The sequence below is a fragment of the Lolium rigidum genome, chromosome 5 (genome assembly GCF_022539505.1).
Source record: "Lolium rigidum isolate FL_2022 chromosome 5, APGP_CSIRO_Lrig_0.1, whole genome shotgun sequence".
Classification (NCBI taxonomy): domain Eukaryota; kingdom Viridiplantae; phylum Streptophyta; class Magnoliopsida; order Poales; family Poaceae; genus Lolium; species Lolium rigidum.
Genome location: NC_061512.1, coordinates 119,257,423 through 119,271,646, shown reverse-complemented (window position 1 = coordinate 119,271,646; position 14,224 = coordinate 119,257,423). Strand labels below are relative to the sequence as shown.

The 14,224-nt window shown below is 48.8% G+C and overlaps 1 pseudogene; it reads right to left on the bottom strand.

The window, feature by feature from the left end:
- LOC124656318 overlaps positions 1 to 12,954 on the bottom strand; it is a 69,413-nt pseudogene extending 56,459 nt beyond the window's left edge.
- Between the last annotated feature and the right edge of the window lie 1,270 nt (positions 12,955 to 14,224).

The following is a 14,224-nucleotide window of genomic DNA, read 5'->3' as shown; positions in this document are numbered from 1 at the left end:
TGTGGATACTATGTTTGTGAGAGGATCCGGAGATACCGCAATGAGCGGGACCAGAAGTGTGAGAACAACATCCCGAGGAATAACCTCCGGAAGACGCTTAGTCCGGAAGCTCGCTTCCGACCACTTCAAGAGGAACTAGCTGGATGGTTGGCGAGGGAAGTCATCGATCCTAGAGGAGAACACTATTACGATGACGTAGAACTTTATATGCACCAGAATTTGTAACTAACTTGTTCAAAATTGTATATGGTCATCCGATATTGAATATATATTGTATATGGTCATCCGATATTGAATATATATTGTATATTCCTCTTGAATTCTTTTTGGTTCTAATTTCAAATTTGTTTAAAATTGTACATTCATATGCATGTATGTATACAGTACCGTAGAATATGTGAAACTCCTTCAAAATTAAAACCCAAAAGAAATAAAATAATACAAATTAAAAAGAAACCAGATTTAGGGGGAGGGGGGCTAAACCCTAAACCCTGCGGAGGCCTTTAGTCGCGGTTGGCCGAAGAACCGCGACTAAAGGTCCTCCGCCCTGGCGCTCGCCTGCGGTCCACGTGGACGGGCCTTTAGTCGCGGTTCGTAAGGAACCGCGACTAAAGGGGGGGCCTTTAGTCGCGCTACTTTGGTCGCGGTTGCGCCACCGCGACTAATGGCAGTTGCCAACCGCGACCAAAGCCCTTTTTCCACCAGTGTAGCGAATTTAAACGCGCAAGACTGGAAGTCTGCCGCCAAAGATTTGATATCCTTTATTACAGAACCTAGAAGAGACCGGTCCATACGTTTTGGAGACGCGTTTGATCAAAGAGAGGCAGTCAGACACAAGCACTTCCTTTATAATGCCATGGTATCGAGAGATCGTTAGAGCACATCGAACTGCGATTGCATCTGCCAGTTCCAGTGACTGAAAACCATCGAGTCCCTCGCTGGCAGAAAGGACGAAGTCACCATTGTGATCCCTCAGCATAATGCCACAGCCCATGCGGCGACCCGCTGGGAACAGAGCAACATCGACATTGATACAGGTAAAATCTATAGGAGGAGGAACCCAACGAGAAACCACCACCCTAGCCGACCTCTTCCCTGTATCTGACGACCTGCCCAAGTGAGTCAGAATCATCTCCACATATACCAAAATCTTTGACGCCACTCTCGAAGCTTGAGGCTGCACGTTATCATTTCTGACATCATTTCGAGCATCCCAAATATACCACACAGTAATAGCTAGAACCATGGAACTTGTGCTGGAATCCCGCTTTAGAAAATCAAAGATCCATAGCTTGGCATTAACAAGGTCCTTCCTGCACAAACAAAGAGAAAATTGTTTTTTCACCTCTGCCCAAACAACCCTAGAAAAAGGACAAAAGAGGATCAAGTGCTCAATCCTCTCATGCTGACCACAAAAAACACAACAGTCGTCGGCTGGAATATGTCGCCTGGTTTTTTTCGATAAAGGATGCTTTATTACTTCAAGAAGCAATTACATCCAGTCTCTGCATAACCAGGATGCACATAGCCGTTTGTTTGTCTCAAGTCACCAAAGTTACATAAAACAAAAAGAGGCGAAATACATATCGGAACGATGAATTATATAACGCCTAAGAGCTAGGTGGAGCTTCTATCCGTAGACTATGCTGCCACCCATGTAGGGAAAAAGTATCCCTCGCCGTAACCTCCAACCGTGTACAGACCTCCGTAAACAGGTCTCGGTTCTCCTCCCGCTGAAGAGGTAACCACGAACGGAGAATACCTGTGCATCTGTAGATAACCTGCAACAAAGAGCATTTTTTGTCATTAAAGATCTTGTCATTTCTACATAGCCAGAGCGCCCAGATAACTGCTAACGCCCCCATCCTAAGAAGCATTTTAAACCTTGAATTGATACCATGCAGCCAATTGCCAAAGACATTAGCGACACTAGTCGGGGGATACAAGGTAGACGCTACTTGGATGACTGACCATATAGATCTCGCAAACTGGCACCGGAAGAATAAATGATTGATGGTTTCGTCATGATGACAAAAGACACATCGTGTACTTCCGTGCCAATTCCGCTTAACAAGATTATCTTTGGTGAGAATAACCCCACGACGAAGATACCATCCAAAATTTTTAATTTTTAATGGTATCTTCATCTTCCAAATTTTCTTATTATTATCAACTGGTAAATCGAGAGCATCATCGCATTGTAGAAAGATTTTACGAGAAAAGGAACCATCTACGTGGAGGTTCCATCGAAATTCATCCGGCTCGGCGATAATTGAATATCTCCAAGCCGCAGAATTAGGTTGTTCCATGCCACGAGCCTTTGTCCTAGTAAAACCCGTCCGAACGTCACATTCGGGGGTGAGGTAGCCATTACATTTGCAATGGTATCACCTTGGCGACGCGCAATTCTATACAAAGCGGGATACTGTTCACATAGGGGTGCATTGTCGAGCCAAGCATCTTCCCAGAACCGTATCTGTGCACCATTCTTAATGGAGAAAGTCCCATGTCGAAAAAAGATATTTTTTGTCGCCATAAGACCGGCCCAGAAGTGTGAATCCCCAGGTTTCCAAACCATTTGAGATAATGTCTTCGAGCCTATGTACTTTCTCCGAAGTATAGTTTGCCAAATCCCATCCTCCGTAAGTAGCTTAAATAGCCATTTACCCAGAAGCGCTGAGTTCTTGACCTCCAGGTCATGAACTCCAAGCCCTCCTTGATCTTTGGGACTACAAACTATACTCCATTTAACCAGTCGATATTTCTTTTTCTCGTTGTCCCCTTGCCAAAAGAATCTGGATCGATAATAATCGAGTTTGTGCAGAATTCCTTTGGGTAGGATGAAGAATGATAACATATACAGTACCATATTAGTTAGTACTGAATTAATGAGTACCAGTCTTCCACCCAGGGACAACAGTTTACCTTTCCAACTACTGAGGCGTTTTTGTAATCTTTCTTCCACTAATTTCCATTCCGCAATTGTAAGTCTCCGATAATGAATCGGAATACCCAAATAGCGAATCGGAAATTGGCCTTGCCCGCAACCAAATAACTCTGAATACGTAGCTACATCGTCTTGGGCATCACCGAAGCAGAACAATTCACTTTTATGGAAATTAATTTTCAATCCCGATAATTGCTCAAAAGCTGCTAAAATTAATTTCAGATTTCGAGCTTTTTCAAGATCATGATCCATAAAAAGAATTGTATCATAGGCGTATTGAAGGATAGATAAGCCACCATCAACTAGATGTGGAATCACTCCTTCAATTTGACCATCAGACTTGGCCCGCTCTATGAGTATCGCCAACATATCCGCTACGATGTTAAACAACATCGGAGATAATGGATCCCCTTGGCGTAACCCTTTTCGCGTTTGGAAGTAGTGACCGGTGTCATCATTGACCCGTATAGCCACACTACCACCATACACAAAATCATTAATTAGAGCTCGCCACTCAGGTGAAAAGCCTTTCATCCTGAGTGTCTGTTGAAGGAAAGACCATTTAACTTTATCATACGCCTTCTCAAAATCAAGCTTTAAAATAACCCCATTTAATTTCTTAGAATGCATCTCATGTACCGTCTCATGCAAAACCGCCACTCCGTCAAGGATGTTCCGTCCTTGCATAAAAGCTGTTTGCGATGGTAAAACCACATGATCCGCAACCGTATTAAGTCTAATGGTGACCATTTTAGTGAAAATCTTGAAACTTACATTTAATAGGCAAATGGGTCTATATTGTTGGATCCTTTCTGCCTCATTAATTTTTGGTAACAAGATGACTTCGCCAAAATTTAGACGAAATAATTCTAGTTGTCCAATGTGTAAATCACTGAACAAATCTAGAAGGTCCACTTTAATAGTATCCCAGAAGGTTTGATAAAACTCTGCTGGAAAACCATCTGGACCCGGTGCTTTGTTGCATTCCATTTGGAAAACAGCCTTCTTAACCTCTTCCTCAGTATAAGGTGCGGTTAGCAAGCCGTTTTCTTCCAACGAAACTTGGGGTATATCATCCGTTAGGTCCTCGTTAAGAGTAAAATTACTTTCCTCCGGAGGACCAAACAGACCCTTATAATAGTTAGTAATGTAAGACTTGAGTTGCTCATGGCCTTCAATCAACCCTTCATCTTGAATAAGAGAGTGAATACGTTTTTTCCGGTGTCTCCCATTGGCTAAGCCATGGAAATACCTCGTATTTGAGTCTCCTTCCAAAATGAATTGAGCCTTGGATCGTTGATACCATTTGAGTTCCTCTTCGCGGAGAAGACCGGCAATCTGTTCGTTGGATTGATTTTTTAGTTCAATCTCATGTGTAGACAGTGGTCTAATCTCCGCAACAGCCTCAAGCTCATCAATCACATTTGATAAGCGAGTCTTTTCTTTTTTAAGAATACCAGCCGTATGGGCAACCCAACCAGAGAGATGTTTGCGCATAGACCGCATTTTATTATTCCATCTCAAGATAGGTGTGCTTCCACCGACCGGTCTTTCCCAAACCCTTTTAACCATATCATGAAATCCCTCTCGATGTATCCAGCCAAGTTCAAACTTGAACGGGCGTTTACAAGCGGGTCTGGGATTTCCAGTGGTTAGAAGGATGGGAGCGTGGTCAGACAGTTTTTCAATACGTTTTAGTGCACGGACTGACACCATAGGGTATTTACTTTCCCATTCGGTATCCATCAACACGCGATCTAGTTTCTCGTATGTGGGCTCCGGCAAGCTGTTTGCCCAAGTAAACTGTCGACCAGACATAAAGACCTCTCTTAAATCCAGGCTGTCGATGACAGCGTTGAATAAGAAAGGCCAATGACCATCAAAGCGGCCTTTACTTTTCTCATGAGGGAACCTCAACAAATTAAAATCACCTCCGATTAAAATCGGATAAGGATTATCCTTTGTAAGGTTTACCAACTCACGTAAAAAGTCAGCCTTAAAAGCTTCTTGGGCGGCACCATACACAGCAACCAGACTCCATATGAAACCGTCTGCTTTATTCTGAATGTCGAGTTTAATGTGATACTCTCCATCAGAACTAGCCAAAACGGTCATGGTGTCTATACGGACGCCGAGTAAAATGCCCCCAGACCTACCACGGGGCGGGCGAGAAAACCACTGAAAGTTAATCCCGCCTGACAAACGGTCGAGAAAACTTTGAGAGAAATTCCGCCTACCCGTCTCCGAAATAGCAAGAAAATCTAAATCATAATCTCTACAACCATCAGCAATGTGGGAATGCTTAGCCAAGTCACGAAGACCTCTGCTATTCCGGAACATGCCATTCATCGAGAAACTATTTTAGATTTAGAATTCTTACCATACCTGCGAGATTTCTTTCCAGCCGATGATCGAGAGCCACGTTCGGATGCTTGTAAATCAGAACTAAGCTCCGGCGTGTTCTAAATCAACTTCTGAAATATTGCCAAGTATAGCCGTGAGAATTTGACCATCTAGGATGTCATCATCTTCATCATCGTCTATAACTGTCGTTTCAGGCCCAGTGGAGACATTCGGAGCAACCGTTAGACGGTCAAGCTCCGTTTGTCTCAACACATTAGCCGAAACAGAAATCTCATCAGGGCGAGTACCCAAGGAAACCCCTAAGCTACTCAAATTTGAAGAAATACGAGTATCTGAAAAAGAAACAAAGGACTTAGGCGGATGTTTAATACCTGCCGTGTCAAGGTTCATCTCCGCCTTGCGCCGCATGGCTCTCTGCATGATATCCTCATCCGTCGCCCCCGCCCCATCCTCCGATAGAGCAAACCTCCCACTTCTCCTCACCGTCGGCTGAACGACTGGAGGAGGGACCGTGGGTGAAGGTTGCTGCAAGGAGGCTGACGATGGTGTGGGCGAGCGCGGCGGAGAACCATCTGGAGAAGTAGGAGCTGATACAGGGGTAGCGGGTGGAGAAGCCCCCTGTATCCCTCCCGCCTTGGCCGGCGACAAGGCGGTAGATGGCGAAGTAGACGGCGGCGACGAAGAAGCCGGTGTAGCCGCAAGCTCGGAAGACACGCCCGTCATAGGGGGCGGGGTCCTCGGAGTCCGGTGCATACAAACCCGCATCTCCTCCACCACTGCGTCACTCGGGCGTGGCAGAGGCGAAGCAGGTTCGGGCATCAGCTCCAGCCGGTCCCCCTGTGTGGCGCCCTCCGAGACCGCCTGTCCCGGCGTAGACGACGTCGAGGAGACCTGCTGCACCGGTGGGGCAGGGTCCCCAGCAGGCGGCAAAGACGACGCCATGGTCAGCTGCGTCACCGCCTGGCTGGGCAGCGAAGCCAGCCTCTCCATGGCCGCCCCTGGCGCGCGCGGCGTGGAACCACACTCCGGCTGCAGTAGCGGCGCCGTGACTGGCTGCGGCGCCGTGGCCGGCTGCGTCACCGCCTGGCTGGGCAGCGAAGCCAGCCTCGCCATGGCCGCCCCTGGCGCGCGCGGCGAGGAACCACCCACCGGCTGCAGCAGCGGCGCCGTGGCTGACTGCGGCGCAGCCAAGGGGGCGAGCGGAGTCGGCTGCGCATGCAGCGAGGACACAGCGGCCCGCTGCGCCATCGAAGTCGGCGACACCACTGACCCCGTCTGAGTCGAAGAAGGAGACGGAGTCGGTGGCAGTTGCCCCCACGGTGGAACGGAGACCGGACAGTACGACCCTGCATAAAAATCCGAACTCTGGAGGGTGAGGGCTCCCGTGGAGCTACAGGAGATGAGGCGACCAAGTGAGGCGCCTCGGCTCTGGCCCGCGCCACAATCTGCCGCCCTCTATCCGTCAACGGTGAGTGGTTGAAAGGAGTCAACGCCACCTGCGTAGACTGCGCCGCCGACGTGCCAGACTGCGTCGGGGGATGTCCATCAACATCCATACGAGCAGCCTCAGGTGCCGCCTCGGCAGGTGCATCATCAGGCCTGTCCTCCTCTGAACCATGTGAACCATCATCATTCCCTCCCTCCTTCCAGAAAAACGGTCGAAACCGAGGGTCAGGCTGGAACCCCTCCGCCTCACGAGCGAACCGAAAACGATAACCACAAAGATGTAAAAGAGCAACCACCTCCAGGCAACCATTATTCTTCTCCAGAACCGAAGGGTCACGCATAGCCACCAGAACACGAATAATCCCCTGACTCCGAAGAGAGAACAAATCAACATCAAGAGTGGTGCCAACAAGAGAACCCACAACCCAGATACCTAAGAAATGTCGCACAGAATCTGGTACACCACTGACGTGCACCCAAACCGGCTGCATAACGAAAAGAGGCTGAACATCCTGATGCACCCAAGAAGAAACTAGAGCCTGAGCATTAACCTTGGGTACACTCATCTGCATACCATCAATCCGAGACAAGTCATCAGCTGTAGGAATACCAATAAGAAAAGCATTAGCCCCATGGGGCACCGCCTCCCATCTCCACGCTGGGTTCCCTGGACACATGCGGGCCATCAGACTCTGAACATCAGCTGCAGATACAACTCCTTCCCCAGACACCTGTACTAAAGCTGTGGGTGTCCCAGAAGAGATCAACTGCGGCTTATACACTGAGTCTGGAATCTGAAGATCAAGTGTGGCATCATTACCGCAACCAACAAAGAAACTCGTGGGTCTAGGCAACTTCAGAACCGGACACCGAATAGTGGGATGTGCCCCTGAATCACAAATCAGACAATAATGAATAGCCTTACAAGCTTTAGTAGCATGAGTATTAACATCACATTTCCAACATTTTCCGGCCTTCTTCTGCTTCGCCACTGGTGCAACGACCTCAGGAGCAGTGACCATAGGCTGCACAGGGACATGAGGAGTATCAGAAATCACCATCGGAGCTGACACCAACTGTCGTGAATCATTCTCCAGAGTGCAATCTCCAGAGTGCAATCCGCATTTTGGTAGGATCTAGGACTGAGCATACCACCTTCCAATTCTTCTCCTCGGTATCTCTACCTGAAGAGGACCCACTACAAGAAGTGGTGCGTTGGGAGAAAAAGCTCGCACTGCGAGCAAGATTGTAAGCTGAACTGGCAGAATACCCACCATATTTGTCTGAGGCCACAAAATGAAATCAGTTCCGCCATGGCGGCTAATCGGGACATGCAGGATCACATTCGCCAGATCTTCGTGGAAGAAGGTGCGGACTGTATCCACCTCCCAATCAGTGCCACCATCATTCATCAAAAAGTGAACCTTTGCTGTAGCAGGAATCAGTCATAGAGGTTCAAAAGTCCCCTAGGGATAACCAGGTTCCCAATTTCCTTCACGATACTCACTTCTTTTCCCCATCTCCCCGTACGATACCCCATCTAATCCCACGGAGCAACAGATCACGACCAAAGAGAATGGACCTCTAAGTAAAAGAGGATGATCTCGGCTTGCCAGTAGCCAAGAAATTAGAGTCAGAGAAGTAGTGGCCTTTGAGCACCCTGGCACACAGAGACGAGGGTTATGTAAGTAATTGCCAACCCTGTTTGCCAAGCATAGCTTGATTGAATAGAGCAAATTCTCTAAAATCCAGACCACCTAGAGATTAATTTCGGACAGGATAACCACGACTAGGACCTCCAGTGCATTTTCTTGCAACTGTCCTCAAAACTCCACCAATGATCAGCTATGCTTCCTTTCATTTTATCACAGATAGAAAGTGACACTTGGAAGCAGCTCATGATATAGTTCAGCCTAGCTTGCACCACCGATTTCAGCCATACTTCCTTGCCCGTGCATGATAAGAGACGCCCAGAACAGCTAGTAGTGCAGCGCCAAACCCTTTCAGCCATGAATTTGAAAGATGTTGTCGTTGCCATAGAGATTGCCGTTGGCATGCCCAGGTAAGTATCTTGAAGAATCTGGTTGGTCACTTCCAACTTGTCCCTCACACATGCCTTGATACTTTCCTGACACTTAGTACCAAAGAAGACATATGACTTCTGCAAATTTACTTTTTGACCAGAAGCCTCACAATATATGTATAGGGCCCCTTTCAACGCCTCAACACTTTTAGGATCACTTCGTGCAAACAAGATGCTATCATCTGCGAAGAGTAAGTGTGATATAGAAGGGCCTTGCCGTCCATTAAGTAAACCTTGTAGCTCACCAAGACCCTCCTTCCTCTACAGCAAACATGATAAACCTTCAGTGCACAAAAGAAACAAATATGGACCGATGGGATCCCCTTGACGAATCTCTCTCAATGGAATTACTGGGGATGTCAAAACAACATTAACTCCCACTGCATATCTAGCTGAAGTGACACATCTCATGGTTGAGTTGATCCAACTAGAAGCAAAACCAAGCTTACTAAGACACCCATGAATATACTCCCACTCAATACAATCATACCCTTTCACCACGTCTATCTTAAGACCAAAGAAAGGGCTCTTGCAATTCTGACGTCCAACAGCGCGCAGACACTCATACGCAATAAGGGCACCGTCAGTAATATGACATCCTGGTACAAGGCACTCTAGTATTCTGAGATAATGTCCGGTAAAAGTAGCTTCAATCTGTTGGAGACAACTTTGGAAGCGATCTTGTATAGGAGATTACACAGGCTGATTGGTCTAAATTTAGACAAATGTTTCGTATTAGTTACCTTGGTCCTTGGGTATGAGGACAATAACCGAGTAACAAAAACCCTCCGGAATATCATCGCCGCCCAAGAAACTTCTCACCGCCTCACACACCATATCCTGCACAAGATCCCAATGAACCTGGTAAAACATGGCTGGAAAGCCCCCGGGACCAGGTGCCTTGGTAGGGTCCATCTGGAAAAGGGCCATCCTAATCTCGCCATTGGTGTAGGCTTACATAGATCAGCATTCAAGCAAGTTCAAGCATAACCTTCCATGGCACCATGTCTCTCTCACGGCTCTCCTTTGATTTGCGTGAGTTTAGGTCATAACAAGAGGACTTACATCACATAAGGATCATCATTCAGCTTGTGATCTGGAGCCGATTGGCTGTTTGCCACGGGTGATCTGAAGTACATGGAAATGAGCTATGGGGGACGGTGACTAACTTTTGCCTTTTGGGAAGATAACAGTGCTTCATCTGGTTGCTTCGTGGACCATGGACAGTTCTGAATCCGGCGGCTAGCGCGGCAAAGCAGCCACACTGCGACGTGACACTACCGAACCATTTGGCTAGCTAGTACGTACGGGTACGGCGATCGACCTCACATCGGTCTCCGATCGGGCGGATTAATTGTAGCCCAAGGAATAAACTAGCTGTTCTACTTAACTGGTCAGGGTTCGATCGTGCAAAGCACCATGAAAGAGCTGCTAATTCTAGGAATAAACTGATTCCCCTAGCTCTCTACTCAATTCGATCGGAGCTGAAGGGTCATGCAACGCAACGCAGGCAACTTATCGGAGGAAGGATGCAAGGCTTACAAGTTACAAGTTACAAGTCGAGCACTCCTCCGGGAGCCACCGGATGACCCTCCCGTCATATACACGCCGACGTAGGCCCCCCCGCCGCCTGGGCCGAACGCCAGGCTCTCTGGCCCCGCGGCGACGCCGACGTCCACGGGATCGGCTTCACGTAGCGTATCACCAGTACGTCCCGCACGTCCCTGCTGCGCCCTGGCGATGACGACGCCAGGAACGCCGCCCATATCGCGAACGCGAGCACGAGCGACGCGAGTCAAACATTTGGACATGGTTTCTGTCATGTTCGGTTATCCTTTCTCCCTTTCTTACTCTTAGCGCCGTCGACGTCGTGGGGAACTCGCAACCGGCCGACGCGAGCCACGCGCCGCCACTTTTCCCCTTCGCAGGTCTCGTGCCGCCGTGCCTCTCCCACCTTGCGCGGCCGCCATTTTCTCCGGTAGGGCTCACGCGCGCGGTTAGGAAGGGACGGCCGCGCTCTCGCGTTGTGCTGCGCTCGGAGGTCCGCCGGGAGGAGGCGGAGGGCTTCGGTGAGGTACCGCCACGGGAACTGCCGCCGCCGGTTCCTGCACCTACTTCCGTTTCGGATGCTGCTGCCCCTCAATCTCTCGTCGCCCCATCTGCCATCTTGCCGGAAACCCCTACGATGGAGAGGATGGCGGCGCTGCTTCGAGGCGCCACCGCGGCTGCGAGCCAAGGCCCGGCAACAGTGAAAGTGCAGAGGACAGCTGCTCCGAGCTAGGACCGGTGATCCCCTTGGCCTGGACCTCTGTGGTCGCATGTGCTGTAGGTGGGGAAAATAGCTCACACGCGACGTTTCTCACCGCTATTGTCTCTCATGCGCCATAGTTGACGGGAATAGCTGCCATAAGAAGTCTGTGAGCAGCAAAATAGCTCCGACCCACCCATGTTGATGAAACGACCGTGTCACTTGTTTGGGCTGGTTAAGGAGTCATGAATTAGGGTTAGGGACTGCGGGACCCACTCCTTTAGGCCGGTTGAGTCAAACCATCCCCGACCGACCGAGCAGGAACCAACCGTGCCGAAACGGAGCGCGCCATCTGAACGCCAGATCCCTCTTCGGCGGCGGCGGAGCTTCCCCTCCTGGGCGTGGCGGTTCCGGCATCGGCGGTGAGTCAAATGGAGCACATTCTCATTACTCTGACCCAATTTTGGCGAGGAGCTTCCCCGAATCTGACACAATTTTGCCCGACACGCAGACATTTGAGGGGGAGGGGCGGCGGCGACGGCGGTGGTGGCCGCTGCAGGCGGGCAGGCCAGCAGCCCTGCATTGGATGGAGCCGGAAGATTCAAATTCGAGGTAATCCATCACTCTCGTGCTGATTTAGCTTTTGATTAGAGCTCGTTCGGTAGCATTTCGTCTCACTCCCGCGCGCTCAAAACAGGGGAGATGGCCGGCGCCCGCGTAGCTTCGAATTGTCAGTCGAGTTCTTTGTATCTACGGCGAAACTAGCTGATGGTAGCTTGAGGAACATCGAGAATGGCAGATTAGTTAGTTGGGAGGTTGAATCAGAAGAGATGGATCCACAAGAACTAGTTCTCCAACAAGAGCAAGCGGTGAGGAATGTTGTGGAGAAATTAGGGGAGAGTATTCCTTGGGGTCCGGCGCAAGAAGTGGCATTGCTATGGTACAACGAGAGTAAGGGCGAGTATTCAAGAATTGAGGATGGCGGATCGCTTGTTGATGAAATTGATCGGCAACAGGGGTGGGAATGCGAAAGTGCTACATTTCGGGCCGAGCTTATTGATCTAAAACTAGATTCACTGGTTGGATATGTGCCATCAAAGTTTGCTCTCCAGATTGAGGAGGATGAGTGGGCTGCAAGTAGACAGATAATGCCCATTGTAACCGAGCCGACGGTGTTAGCTGATGATGCACAAGAGGGCTGTGATGGTGCTGCAAATGGGGCCGTTGTTGACTGGAATTCAGTAGAACTCGCTGAACAAACTGATTTGGTCATAGCACCAATGGATGATACTGAGATGGCCAATCTGTTTGGAATTCCAGTAGATGAGAAAGACAAGAAGAACAAAAAGAACAAGAAGGGGAGGGATGCAACTGATAGTTATGAAGATGTGGATCCAGAGTTGATGAAGGAAGCTGCAGATGATGTTGATGATGCAAATGTTGAAGAGATGGTAAATGCGTATGACAGAGATAACCCTATAATTGAAGTTGGAAAATATTTTCCAACCATGGCTGAGTTTCGGATGTGTTTCAAGACTTATGCAGTGAAGAAACAATTTGACACCAAGTGTAACATCCCAAGTTTCAACAATAATAAATAAAGAGAGTGATTTCAATTACTCAAAATTTGCAACAAACAAAAACTTTTTCTATGCATATAGTGTCACATATAGTTTCATGCATAAGTGTGATTTTATTTTGTGCAATTGCCATGCTGAGTGTTGATATGTTGATCACTTGCTCTTAAACCCTAATTCATGATTATAGCACCTCTCTTTGAGAGAAATAAAATAAATACAAAATTTGGCCAAATACCCTTACATACACATAGGGCCAACTTTGCAAATCATCACCAAAGGCCACCATTGCTTGATCTTTGGTTTCTAAAATACTTATATAACTTAAACAAACCCAAATGCATCAAAGAAACCAGAATCAAATCCAAATAAATCTCAAAACCATCTCACATATGATCATGGTCATATGTGCACTTTTTAACATCTTCCTCACTTTACCCCTCTGGTTTTATTCTTTCTTAAACTAAACTTGGTCAACACTTGCCATGTCATCCAAGACCATGTCAAAGTCAACAACTTTGATGTTGACCATCATGGCTAACTTTGACCAGGTTGACCAGGTGGATTTGACAAGTGGGGACTTTGAATCAAAGTGAAGATGACCCCATTTTGAATTTTTTGCAAAACAGCTCCAAATTGAATACCACCACCACCAATCTCTCACATTAACTATATGTTTGAGACTCACCAAAAAGATTTCCAAAATTCTTCAAAAATGTTCTTGCGGCCATTTCTCCGAACACCTTGCAGGCAACTTTCCAGATTTGTGTTACTTGCTATTATCCAGTGGGTTCTTGCCTAAACCATTTTTAACTTGTGATCATTAGACTCTCCTGCATCCCCTGCAACAATCTTAGTCCTTGCCCTCTTCGTTTAAAGTGGAAAAGAGGAGAGAAAAGCTCCACCCCGTACCATGCCGGCCACCTTTGGTCACCCTCTCTCTGGCCTCCCTCTCTCAGCACCACCATGTCCCGGAGCATCTACTCATCACCACGATCGTGCCGGTGCACGGCCCGAGGCTCGCCAAGGCACGGCATTGGCCGAACGCGCGCGTCCAAAACCATGCCGGTGCATGCCGGCCGACGCGGTGAGCGCGCTCTCGGACGCGCCCGGTACGTCGCGCGCTCGAGCACCCTCGCCCTCCCCTGCAAAGGCTACGCCTGCGTCGAGCATCTCCTCGCCACCCTCTACCGCGTAGACACCCTCGAATGCCTGCGGCCGCCTTGTCACCGTCGTCCTCGCCGGAGAAGTACCGCGGGTACCGTGGCATGATGAGCACGCGCCCGATCCTCTTTTCTCTGCGCTCGCTGCACCTTGAGCATCGCCAGGACGACGCCTACACATAGCCGTCCTCGCCTTGCCCCTTCGATCGCCGGAGAGGCCACGCCATCGACGCGCCCTTGCAGCACCCACGGCATTGCCTCCCGCATATAAATAGAGACGTCCCGAGCACCATCTCTTCACACCAACTTGTTCTCTCCCATCCTTGCTTCTTCCCCACCAGTTAATTTGACACCACCTCGCCGGAGCACCACCAATTGCAAGACGAAGCCCGCCGG